Consider the following 14,238-nt stretch of genomic DNA (forward strand, 5'->3'; position numbering starts at 1 on the left):
GAGCCGTGTCTAGAAGTTCACTCAAGAGAAGAACGAGCGTGCTCGCCATTCGCCGGGGATGCGTTCGCACACAAGTATCCTCTGGGTAGACACTGAATACCAGTAAGGTAGCTAGCTAATGTGAGAAAGCAAAAAAGCTGGAAAGACTACCCCCATACAACAGGTTTAAGGGGGTTCGCGTAGGAACAAAAGGCTCATACAAACGTGCAACGTAACGTCATGACCAATAGTGCTAGTTGTGCCCTGTGGAATGCACCTGAAATATCTGGCGACATTACCTCCATAAAAGCAAAATTCTAAAATAAGTATCTCCTTTACTTCCTCCCATAAGCTGACGGAAGAAGGATGGAAGGAAGGAAGGACGTTTTGTAGAGCACTGCATACGTTTTTTATAAAGCCATGTTTTCATTGGCCCCACATCCGGAATAAACGACGAAACCTTAACTTTATAGGTTCCTGAAAGACTGTCATAGCCATTACCATGTTTGCGCATAAAAGGATCTATCAAACTATATGGCTGCCCCGCCTGAAACATGCGAAAACACTTTGCGATAGAAGGATGGCAAGCTGTTTTAAATGTGCGTACGATTCCAGGCCTCAATATCGACTTACATCACTTTAGACAGGGAGCATCGAAAAATATTCGATCCGTTCAGGTTGTATGCAGTCGTCAACATAATCCACCGTATTAAAACAAAGCTGTCCTGCTGCCTAGTCTATGTTATGCGAATGAAAGAAAATGGTCTTGAAAAATTCTGTTGTTTGTCGTACATTCTGGTACATTTTTGGATATTACTGTTATCAACCAACATTTGAAATTCCTTGTACTCACTTGTAAGGCCTCACGTTTCTTTATTCTAAAAAGTCGATCTCTTTCCTCTTGTCGTTCTGATAAAGCTTCCGTACACTCTGCATTGCTCCGACCGTAGACAGCCAGGACATTATCCGTCCTTCCAACACAACGCGATATTCCTCATCGCATAAGTTACATCATCAAGTAGAAGAGTGCTTCTTCTGGTAGCCATAAAAACACTCCCTGAAAGTTTTGTGAACTACTATCGATGACCATGATGCTTTGGAGAATATTGAATAGCTCCGTTCCGAAAATAAGCATCAATAAAGCATCATCCCGACCATTTCGAGAGAATGATTTGATATGACTATGTCGAATTTTATAAGTTTGTGGATTTTAGTCGTGTCTTACGACAAGCAAATCCCTCACCCTGCAGGGGTAATTTAAAACTGCTTACAGTGGGCAGTTGTCAACTGGCCGAGTTATCGGCTTGTTATTGTACTTTAGTTTATTTGTTAACGAAAAAAATCGGTTATCGCAGTGTTATCGGTTTGGATAACAACCTTATGACGAACTAACTTTTTATAGGATATCGCACTGATAAAAAGCCGATAGATTGGCTTAAGCAAGCGACAACTTTTCGACAAAAATCCGATAACAAACAAATAAAACGAATAGAACTTCGATAGCGATTCGAAAACATACCGACAACTCGTCGATTATACAGCAACTCCTTTCAAAAACTGCAGACGCTGTCCCGAAAAAGTCCCAAAAAGGTTCAAAATGGTCCCGAAATAAATCCGAAATTATCCCAAAAACTATTTCGAAATAATGCCGATAAGGTCCAATGGCGTCAAAGTCATTCCAAAATATCCCAAAGTAAAGAATTGGAATGTTTTACTTGATGTATCTCAAACCTAGCGCACAATTAGGATACGGGCTCTTCGTACTTAAAATTTGGTGAACGGTAATTTTTCGTAATTCAGATAAATTGCAAAATCGCGGAGCGTTCCCACAAATATGTTTTTCATATATCTTAAGAGCTCCTCTCTGAACTTTGCGATTTTGGATGCGAATATTGATTGGCGGCGGACGTGATGTGGTGGCAGCGTACTTCAAGTACAAGATCTTGGATTTACGCCCCGGCAAAGCAACATCAAAATTTTAGAAACAAGTTTTTTCAATTAGCAGAAAGTTTTTCTAACCGGGGTTGCCCCTCTGCAGTGATTTGGTAAGCACTCCGAGTGTATTTCTGCCACGAAAGGCTTCTCAGTGAAAACTCATCTGCCCTGCTGATGCCGTTTGGAGTCAGCATAAAACATGCAGGTTCCGTCCCGCCAGTTTGTAGGAAAAAGTAAAAGGAAGATCGGCCAAAAATATCTTCGGAGGTTATTGCGACTTAAATTTATTTTTATTTTTCTATTTGTATTAAAACTAATACGAAAGTTCCGCTCTTGTAAATGCGAAGTTTTGCATCATCTTCAGTTCGATGCATACAAATAAAATAAAATGATGATGATAAATATCAACAAAGTGATTCGCCATGATGCGCTCATGGCTATAATGAACAAACTTTTATAGTCTTCTGATATCATTTTATAAAAAACGGAATTTGCAGTATAAACAAACATATTGTCCGGACGTGCTAGAATAACCCGCCCAAAACTTGTCAAATCCAAGTGCCGGACTCTCCTACACGTAGCGTATACCGTTATAAATTTGAATCTTTACGAACATATGTTTAACAACTGGAGCTCTGGTGACCCCAATTTTCTTGTGGACAGAGGTGGGACAATATTTTAGAACGTCAAATAAGAGATTCGTCTCTTGGGATATAAAGCTCAAGATTGTAAATATTGCTGTGATATGCTATGACACCACTACTGTTATGAGGAGTTGCATCAGTTCTTCACAAGTTTAATTAAAATTTTTTCTACGCCAGAAGCTTAAGGGATATCCACGTTGTAAGACATAGCTATATCGTAAGATATGACTAAAATCCATAAATACGGAGATTCGGTGATCGAAAAAATTGTTTGCGCTAAATTCGAGGTAGGTACCGGATTTATATCCGGAAAAGTACTGCTCATTATCACCGTTAATTGGCTCTTAAACGCCCTAGCGATTTTGGTCGATTTGTATCAATTCACGCCAGCTACCCCCGTTTCGCGATAAATGATGCCGATTGGGAGCACCATGAGAGTGAAAATCTTCCCCCACCTGCCGCTCCTAACTCAATGGAAGTTTCCCTCATTCTCTGATTGAAAAAAATGGATGTCGAATGAAACACTTTCATGGTCGGAGTGTCTTCGTATGTTCTGTTTCATTTATTGCATTATCTTTATACCTGCAACCTCCTTCGATACTCGCAATCGGCGTTAAGGACAGAATCATAAATCTTCCGTAAAACTTTTCTCTCGAACTATCCAAGGGCCATCTCATATCTTCTCGACACCGTTTATGATACTGAGCCATACATCCAGACTTTACTTTTCAATTGACTACTTAGTATAAAGAAGTACCAAACTAGCATATAACTTCGGGAGGTGTTTCTGTAATTTTTCCGGTTATGAAACATCTCTTTGATTCTTCTCTCGCCATTACTTTCCACCGAGCGAGCAACATAGCAATATCGATAATGGCGTAAAAAAGAGCCCAACGCAACCGGAAGACATGCTTGGTTTAGATTCCATTGGAGGTTAGTCCCGTAACGACAGCCAAGCAGCAATTAAGGCAAGCTAGCTTCGTAGACGACACACTCAGATTGGGCGAGATTAAGAGAAGGCGATAGGTGCACATGATCGACAAAGCGGGAAAGGCGGGGGCTCAAGCGTGGGGCTGTAAAGTGCCGAAGATTATGTGTAGGTCTTACAACCTTAGATTAATAAAGTTGCTTCTATCACTGAAAGGAGAGGAATGAATACTCATGACGGGTATTCTGACTGGACACTGCGTTCTGGCGTCACATGCCTTTAAATTAGGCTTGTTCAGTGATAGCAGATGTAGGAAGTGCGGGTTGGAGGAGGAAACGATCGAGCACGTTCTGTGCTCTTGCCCTGCACTTGCCAGGCTAAGACTCCAGCTATTAGGAGTGATACAGCTGTCAGATCTAGAAGCAGCAAGCAGCATAGGTCCTAGAAAGCTTTTAGAAGGTTGTTGATAGGTTTTTCAGTTTGGTCGTTGAATAAACTTCGCGTAAAACTAGGGACTTATTCAACCTATGCGAGGTCCTCATGGTCCGGCCAGTTCAACCTGACCTAACCTAGTCGCGTCATAAAAAAAAGGATTCCCTTTCTTGCTACCAATTTATATTTGGCACACCAGAGCCATATTCTTGCAACTGTTTAGAACCCTCTACTTTTCTTTGAACTTGGAATATGGTTGCTCCTCTGTAATTGGTTACGTTTTTGTGCCTGGCTACTTTTTTACAACCGATTTTTTTGGAACAGTTCACTTTTTCTGAAGGGTTATAAGGTACATTTTTTATAACCAGTTACCTTTTAGAAGTAATTAATGTTTTGTCAACCAGTTATACTTCTGTTATTTTTTTACAATGCATTTCTTTAGACCGGTTACTCTTCAGAAATCGGTTACATTTGTCAACCTCACCTACCCGTGGCGAATCCTGTTTCATAAACAACCGAGGCTCAGGCGACTCCGAACTCATGATAGATCTTGGGGGTGGGAGGGCGGTTTGGTCTAGAAGGTTTCATGTGGTCATACCAAATCATTCCCGAGATGGTGGAGCTTGTACCTTTATTGTGCTTGTTACCGGCACGTACCGGATCTGCATCCGGCAAAAGATCATTAACATTGATAACACTCCCAAAGGCCTTCGGGGAGTGTCCTTATCGCTAAAACAACAACAACATCGCCGAGTCATCGACGGTTTAAACACGTTACCAACAAAATGGTAACAGTTCGAGAAGAAATCGATAACTTTTCGATAGCAGTACGACTACTTTGTGATAACAAATCGATAACACGCCGAAAACAAATTGGTAATACTCCGATAACAAAACAATAATTGTTCGACAACAAAAATATTTTGATAAAATATCTATAAATTTTCGATAGCTAATCGAAAGATTTTTGATTATAAGTCGCTCACAAGTCGATAACACGAAAAGTATAAGTGACACTACGATGATAAATGAAATAGATGAAAACGTTTCGATGGATAATCGATAACTTTTTTATTGAAATTAGAAAAACTAGTACTAGGACATGTTTCTGAATTTCACTTCTTCATCAGCTAGCTTCTCGGGAGCTGAGTATTGAACTCGAAATCTCCAACATTCATACTGTATATTAGTGTAAAGGCAGATGACTTTATGTGCTTTGCACACAGAGTATATTAACTTTAACTGGATAACGGTTGGTTGTACAGGTATAAAAGAATCGAGATAGATATAGACTTCCATATATCAAAATCATCAGTATCGAAAAAAATATTTGATTGAGCCATGTCCATCCGTCCGTCCGTCCGTCCGTCCGTTAACACGATAACTTGAGTAAATATTGAGATATCTTCACCAAATTTAGTACACGAGCTTATCTGGACCCAGAATAGATTGGCATTGATAATGGGCGAAATCGGATGATAACCACGCCCACTTCTTATATATATAACATATTGGAAAACACAAAAAAATCTGGTAATTTAGTAAATAATAAAAAATAAAAAAATACACCTTGATACAAATTTGAAAATTTTTTTAAAATGGGCGTGGAACCGCCCACTTGTGATAAAATCAATTTTACAAATATTATTAATCATAAATCAAAAATCGTTAAACCTATCGTAACAAAATTCGGCAGGAATGCTTTCAAGAAAAATGAGCGAAATTGGTTAAGGACCACGCCCACTTTTATATCAAAGATTTTTAAAAGGGTCGTGGACGAATAAAATAAGCTATATCTTTTCCTAAGTGAATGTATAACAATAAATAGGAAAAACTTCAAATTTAAAAAAATGGGCGTGGCACCGCCCCTTTATGACTAAGCAATTTTCTATGTTTCGGGAGCCGTAACTCGTAGAAAAATTAACGGATCGTAATAAAATTGGGTACACAAATTTTCCCTACAGCAGGAAATATTTATAGAAAAAATGGACGAGATCGGTTAAAGACCACGCCCACTCTTATATAAAAGATTTTTAAAAGGGTTGTAGACGAAAATGATAAGCTATATCTTAGCGAAAAATAGCTTTCTATCAATAGAATTTTACTTTTTAAATTGAATTATAACATTAAATTGGAAAACACTAAAATTAAGACTTTTGATTTGTTTATTAAGAATTGATAACTTTTCCATTGCTATGCGATAACTCGCCAAAACAAATTAATATTTGATTCCGATAACAAATAAATTTCCGATAACTTTTCGAAAAGATCTCGATATATTTTCGATATCGAATCGACAATTTTTCGATAAATAATTGCTAACTTTTCGATAGTAAATAGATAATTTTTATTAGTAAATCGATACATTTTCTATATCAAGTCGATAAATTTTCGATAATAAATCGATAGCATGCCGATAACGAATTTTTAACACCCCAAAGTGACAACTGGTTGATAAATAAACTAAAGCTTTTGTTACCGATAGCAAATTTATAACACTTCGTTAAAAAACAAGTAACACGTATGTATGTATAATCAGCTTTCCTACAAAGTATAGGCTTAGGGACTTGGCTACAACGTTGTTGTTGTTGTAGCAGTGCTTTCCCCCACCTAACAGCTGCGACCGATCACAAATTGTTATCAATATCCTCTAACGTGAGTCCAAGGAAACTTGCTGTTTCAACAGGGGTGGACCATAATGAGAGGGGTTTTAGAGGCCTTGGTTCCACATTACAATTAAAGAGATGGGGACACATTGCAAGCGGGGCATACATTTTGTATGTAGGGGTTGATTCTGGATAGGTAAGAGTTTAACCTATTACAGTATCTAGAACGAAGTTGAGCTAGAGTGACTCGCGTTTCCCTGGGGAGTATGCGTTCCTCTTCCGCAAGTTTTGGGTACTGTTTTTTGAGTACTGGATTCACCGGGCAATTCCTGGCATAAACGTCCGACGCCTGTTTGTGGAGTTCACCAAGGAGCTGCTTGTATTTTTTTGCTTCATACGGCTGAGTTCTCAGGCGCCGTATTTCCTCAAAATGCTTACGGAGATAACTCCTTAAGCCCCTAGGCGGCGTTAGCTCATCAATCAGATGTATTTTGGGATGCCCAGGTGCTGGGTATTCAACAGGAACTGTTTGGTTGGCATCTCATTTCTCTCCCTGATGGGGAGTATTCTCGCCTCATTATGTAGATGGTGTTCTGGGGACATAAGAAGACAGCCGGTGGCGATTCTGAGAGCAGTATTTTGGCAGGCCTGTAGCTTCTTCCAGTGGGTAAATTTTAGGCTTGGCGACCATATAGGGGACGCGTAGCACGCAATCGGCTGACCAATTGCTTTGAATGTGGTAATGAACGTTTCTTGGTATTTTCCCCAAGTACTGCCTGCAAGGTATTTGAGGATTTTATTACTGCTCTGGATTTTCGGAACAGTTGCGGCTGCGTGCTCACCAAAATGTAGATCCTGATCAAACGTCACACCGAAGATTTTGGGGTGTAGGACAGTCGGTAGCGTAGTGCCATCGACGTGGATGTTCAAAATGGTCGACATTTGGGACGTCCATGTTGTAAATAAGGTCGCGGAGGATTAAGTTGGTGATAATGCCAGGTTTCGCGAGGCGAAAAAACTGGAGAGATCAGGGAGGTAGCCGTTTATTCTGTTGCAAAGTTCATCGATCTGTGGGCCTGGGCCTGTGACCATTATTTCGCAGTCATCGGCGTAGGAAACGATAGTAACTCCTTCTGGTGGCGGAGGTAGCTTAGCTATATAGAAATTAAACAAAAGTGGGGATAGGAAACCACCCTGTGGCACTCCTTGTTTAATTCTTCTTGGTTTTGATGTTTAATTTCTAAATTGCACCGATGCCTGCCGACAACCCAGATAATTTTCGGTCCACCTTTTAAGACATGGGAGAAGGGTAGACCATTCCAGGTCTTGCAGTAACGTGCCATGATTGACCGTATCAAAAGCTTTTGATAGGTCTAGCACAACGAGTACTGTTCTATGGTGGGGGTTTTGATTTAAACCGCAATTTATCTGGGTGCTGATGGCATTTAGCGCGGTGGTGATGCTATGGAGTTTTCTGCAGCCATGCTGAAGACAGGCTAGCTGCAAATTTGCTCTGAAGTAGGGGTGCAAAATGGCTTCAAGCGTCTTGGCTACTGGCGATAGGAGAGATATCGAGCGATACGACTCACCTATGTTAGCTGGTTTCCCAAGCTTTAGTAGCGGGCCATTTTCCATTTTTCGGGTATGACAAAGGTGAAAAGAGACAGGTTCAAGATATGTGCTAAATATTTGAAACCCTTTTTCCCTAGGCTTTGGCTATGCCGTCTGGGCCCACTGATTTGGATGGTTTAGCATGACCGTTGGCATCCTCAACCGCTTTGGCGGTAATGGTAATTGGTGACGCGCTGAATTTATGTTTATGTGCGTGTCTGTTGGCCCTCCGTCTATCTTTGTCCACCGCAGAATGCATTATATATTGTCGACAAAATGCGCTCGCGCACTTTTTCGCATCCGACAGCACTTTATCGCCAAAGGAGATGGAAACTTTGTCATTGTGCCTAGACGGATTCGATAGGGAGTTTACGGTGGACCAAAGTTTACCTACACTGGTAGAGAGGTTACAACCGCTTAGGTGCTCCTCCCATTTCGCCCGCTTGTGTTCATCCACAAGCAATCTGATGCGTTGGTTTATATCCCTTATTTGGGGGTCGCCGGCGTCGAGCTGTCTAATAAGGTCACGTTCTCTTGCTAAATTTTCGGCATCCGCCGGGAAGTGGGGCCGAATTTCGGGAATTCTACCGGCGGGAATGGAACGTGCCGAGTCGGATTGAATGACCTTGCGGAAAGCACGCTCCCCTTGGAGGGCATCAGTAGGGATAGGGAGGACGGCAAAGCGGTTGTCTGTAAAGGATTTGTATTTGTCCCACTTTCCTTTTTTAAAGTTTATGAAAGTGCGTTTTTCTGTGACGATGAAGTCGGCGGTACGCTCGAGCGAAATAAGTATAGGCAGGTGGTCGGATGCCAGTGTTACCATCGGCTGCCAGTTGACGCAGTTTACGAGTTCTGCGCTAACGATTTATCCGGCGAACTGTGACAGCTTCCTACCATACGTGTGGGGGCGTCTGTGCAGAACTTCGTTTCTTCTATTTGATCCGCCACCATTTCACCCCTACTACTGTCCGTCCGCAAGTTTGAATGCCATATATCGTAATGGGCATTGAATTCGCCTAAGATAATGCGATTGTTGCCAGTGAGTAAGGCGCTGATATTAGGGCGGTATCCACTGGGGCAACAGGTGGCAGGAGGGATGTAGATGTTGATGATTTCTAGGTTTGCATCGCCTGACCGGACAGATAAGCCTTGACGTTCTAAGACACTGCGGTCGATGGCAGGATCAAATATATGATATTGCACTGAGTGGTGTATGATAAACGCGCCTCCATTTCCGCTCTCGCGATCTTTTTTGTGGACATTATACCCAGAACAAGTCTGCAGTGCAGATCTTGCTGAGAGTTTAGTCTCTTGAATCGCTGCAATGCGGATGTTGTGCCGCTTCATGAAATCGACTATCTCCGTGATCTTCCCAGTTAATCCATTACAGTTTAACTGCAGAATTCTGAAGTGCATAGGGGGAGACGTCGCCACTCTGGAAGTAAGTGACGGGTGACTACGCCTGGGTTGTGGAAGGCTAGGACGCAACTGCTGTTGTGGCCCTGGGACTGAACGTCCTTGGGTAAGCATTGGGGTACCCGGTGTATTTGAGTATGGGGCCTGGCAATGGCACAATGAAACCAGAGAGACCAGAACATCTAGGAAAGTGGCACCGTCCATGACAGGCGCTGCATTAAGCGGATGTCGCAAACATATATATTCTGCGCTGGCAAACGGTGCAAAAGGGAGGTAGGGATTAAGAGTATGTTTCCCTATCCTACACAATTGCTGCCGGAAAATATGGGGGGAGAAGACGGGGGCAGGGGCTGATGCTCGGCATTGTTCCCGACTTCGTTACGGAGGTTGTAGGTATGAGTGGGAGCAGCCGTATGAGTTGGTGGCGCCGTGGGGCGCGAGCAGCAGCGGGTACTTGTTGTGGCTTGCTGAGCAGCGGGGCTGTTGGAAGGTAGTGGGGGAGCGCTAAGGCGCAGACTACGGGACGTCCTAGGGCGTGAACAGCAAGGAGCCACAAAAGATTTATAGAAGTTACGTGGACGTTTGGTTTTGGGATCTAGCCCAGAACAACCTGTCCGATGCAACCATCCCTTACACGAGACACACTGACAAGAGTATGACCGTTCTAAAAAGATTCTTTTCCGGCATATGCAGCAAAACCATTTCTCAGGACCGGGGTCAGGAGACGGACCTGGATTGGGTTCGATACCTTCCCGGAGCAAGAGAATATGGAGCAGTCCCGCTGCAAGGAGCTGCTGGGAGGATGACAATTTGTTGGAGGGACGCAACAAATTAAATGGGGTTACACTGAAATGGCAGACCTTGGTCGCGAAAAATCCCGAGTCGCTCCGGTACATAGAACCGACGGCCTTGGGAAGCGTGGTTACAACGTCAAAGAGAGGACTATGTGGAGAATCATCAAACATTTGGTCTTTCCAAATTGGTGCTAGGTAGTAAAAAGTAGAGGAAGTAGAAAGTAGATATGATTAGCGTAATTGTTTTAAAATTAATTAGTAAAAATAAATTAATCACTATGCCGTCTCTCTTTAAGGAAATAATAATGAGTTCCAAGTATTTACACATCTTTTAATGCGTACGCATTCAATGCAAAAGCCGGCACATTTATTTATTCGCGTATAATTACGATTTTGCAGAAACTCACACAACATTAAGTACGTACATGCGCACGTTGCAAATATTTTTTTGCGAGGATATTACAAGTTAGTTATTTTACTACGACTTTTATAGCCGCATTCATTAATATACATAAAAAACCGTTGTGAGCGAGAGGAAGGGAGGTGGCAAGTGGGATCATTGGTCGAATGAATGACAGCTGAAATGTATATCCAACAAATGCTACGGATGCAGTTGGGCAGCTGGGCACACAGGTGGAAAGAATAGTAATAGCAGATGAGATGGTGTTTACTGCAAGATACATATATACAGTAAACTGCAACAACAACAACAGTAATCGCCGCCACAATTGCACGATTGTGCATGTGGGTGTGTGTATGTGTGTTTGCGCCCTTAATGCTCAATGCGTGGGAAAAATGTATCCTGAAATATGTAAAATGTTAATTTTCACTATATACACTTAAAATATTCTAATTATTTTATACATTTTTATTTTTATTTTGAAAACGAATAATTTTATCAATTTTCACTGCTCGATCGATATCTTTGTGTTAGGATTTTTTGTGTTTCTTTTCGACGCTGATTTTTCAAAATTACTTTATTCTTATAAAACTCAATAAATCAGAAGCCAAATAAACACTAAAACTAACACATACATATTAACAGCCTTTCAATTATTTAATAGAAAAAATTTGAAAAAATTCTTTCACGCCTTCACTATGCGTTATGCAAAAAATCGCGTCTATTGTGCCGGAAAATTTACGACGTATTGAAGCTTTCAATGTAACTCAACTCGAACCTGTGACTCGAGCCTTTTGGCGAGTTGATTATGTATGTCTGTGCATGTATTGGCCTGCACAATGACCCACACAATACCCACCATCGTTCGCCGCTTTTAGACGAAAAGTTCGTAAATATTCCTGCAAATATGTCTGCAATGTTTGCTGTTATCATTGTAGTTGTAATTGGTGTTGGTCTTTTACACAGCCGTCTTTATTGTAGTAGCAATGACATAGAAGAGTCGGATGTCTGTGTTGACGCAAATTGTTATTATTGTTATCATCATCGTATGGTTATTATTGTTGTCGTTGTAAATTAAGGGTTGTTACTTCGTTCGTGCGCCTACAACTGAACTGTGCTGCGACGGCACAGTGTTGCTTCTTTGCTTATATAAAATGAAAGAATTTTGCGGATTTTTTTTAAATATCTATCTCTAAAGAAATGTAAACTTTAATACGAAGTATTAAGTTTAAATCTTTGCTTTATAAATAAATTTCTTCTCACTTGTTTGTACGTCAGTCAACGCGCTTTTCAAATCAACCACCAAAATTTAATACATTTCTCTCAAGTCCCACCCTGTACTTTTCGTTAAATTAAATATTTGTTTTTGGCGCTGTTCACATTTCAGCTTGGTAGATGTCTGCGATATTTACAGCACAGCAGCTTAGTTAACAGAAAGCTTTTACACCACTGTTAACTATTTCAAAATGTTTCAAATGTTACGTATACGACATGACCGACCTAAATTTGAGTGCTTTATGTTATAAATCTCGTTTTACTGCATAACTTAATTTTTATACTCAGTTGAGCAGAGCTCACAGAGTATATTAACTTTGATTGGATAACGGTTGGTTGTACAGGTATAAAGGAATCGAGATAGATATAGACTTCCATATATCAAAATCATCAGTATCGAAAAAAAATTTGATTGAGCCATGTCCGTCCGTCCGTCCGTCCGTCCGTCTGTCCGTTAACACGATAACTTGAGTAAATTTTGAGGTATCTTGATGAAATTTGGTATGTAGATTCCTGGGCACTCATCTCAGATCGCTATTTAAAATGAACGATATCGGACTATAACCACGTCCACTTTTTCGATATCGAAAATTTCGAAAAACCGAAAAAATGCGATAATTCATTGCCAAAGGTGGTTAAAGCGATGAAACTTGGTAGATGAGTTGACGTTATGACGCAGAATAGAAAATTAGTAAGATTTTGGACAATGGGCGTGGCACCGCGCAATTTTACAAGAAGGTAATTTAAAAGTTTTGCAAGCTGTAATTTGGCAGTCTTTGAAGATATCATGATGAAATTTGGCAGGGACGTTACTACTATTACTGTATATGTGCTAAATAAAAATTAGCAAAATTGGATGAAGAACACGCCCACTTTTAAAAAAAAAATTTTTTTTAATTCAAATTTTAACAAAAAATTTAATATCTTTACTGTATATAAGTAAATTAAGTCAAAATTCAAATCCAGTAATGATATGATGCAACAAAATACAAAAATAAAAGAAAATTTCAAAATGGGCGTGGCTCCGCCCATTTTCATTTAGTTTGTCTAGAATACTTTTAATGCCATAAGTCGAACAAAAATTTACCAATCCTTCTCAAATTTGGTAGGGGCATAGATTCTATGACGGTAACTGTTTTCTATGAAAATGGGCGAAAACGGTGGAAGCCATGCCCAGTTTTTATACACAGTCCACAGTCTGTCCTTCCGCTCGGCCGTTAACACAATAACTTGAGCAAAAACCGATATATCTTTACTAAGCTTAGCCCACGTACTTATCTGAACTCACTTTATCTTGGTATAAAAAATGGCCGAAATCCGACCATAACCACGCCCACTTTATCGATATCGAAAATTACGAAAAATGAAAAAAATGCCATATTTCTATACCAAATACGAAAAAAGGGATGAAACATGGTAACTGGATTGGTTTATTTATTACTTTGTAAAATGGGTGTGACACCTACCATATTAAGTAGAAGAAAATAAAAAGTTCTACAAGGCGAAATCAACAGCCCTTGGAATATTGGCAGGAATACTGTTAGTGGTATTGCATATATAAATAAATTAGCAGTACCCGAGAGATGATTTTCTGGATCACCTGGTCCACATTTTGGTCGATAACGCGAGAACGCCATAACATATACATCTAAGGCCACTCGCTTTTAAAACCCTCATTAATACATTTAATTTGATATCCATATCGTACAAACACATTCTAGAGTCAACCCTGGCCCGCCCTAATGGCGATATCTGGAAAAGGGGTCCAACTATAGACCTAATGCCCACTCCCTCTTAAAATGCTCAGTAACACCTTTCGTTTGATATCCATATCGTACAAACATTCTAGAGTCACCCCTGGTCCACCCTAATGGCGATATCTCGAAAAGGCGTCCACCTATAGACCTAATGCCTACTCCCTCTTAAAATGCTTAGTAACACCTTTCGTTTGATACCCATATCGTACAAACATTCTAGAGTCACCCTTGGTCCACCTTTATGGCGATATGTCGAAAAGGCGTCCACCTATAGAACTAAGGATTACTCCCTTTTAAAATTCTCATTGCCACCTTTCATTTGATACCCATATCGTACAAACACATTCTAGAGTCACCCCTGGCCCACCCTAATGGCGATATCTCGAAAAGGCGTCCACCTATAGAACTAATGTCCACTCCCTCTTAAAATGCTCAGTAATACCTTTCGTTTGATACCCATA

The 14,238-nt window shown here is 40.6% G+C and overlaps 1 protein-coding gene across 2 annotated transcripts in view; it reads right to left on the reverse strand.

Moving 5' to 3' along the window:
* The window catches only part of LOC137240600 (uncharacterized), a 50,275-nt gene extending 38,789 nt beyond the window's left edge, over window positions 1-11,486 (reverse strand). Inside the window, exon 1 of one of the 2 annotated variants that reach the window (XM_067767090.1) lies at window positions 11,381-11,486. The gene's annotated coding sequence lies outside the window, so the exon portion shown is untranslated. Of the gene's footprint in view, window positions 1-11,209; window positions 11,229-11,380 lie in introns of those variants that run through there. The other variant, XM_067767092.1, reaches the window with a different exon arrangement.
* Window positions 11,487-14,238: the final 2,752 nt, after the last annotated feature.

This window comes from Eurosta solidaginis, chromosome 2 (assembly GCF_040869045.1).
Source record: "Eurosta solidaginis isolate ZX-2024a chromosome 2, ASM4086904v1, whole genome shotgun sequence".
NCBI classification, from domain to species: domain Eukaryota; kingdom Metazoa; phylum Arthropoda; class Insecta; order Diptera; family Tephritidae; genus Eurosta; species Eurosta solidaginis.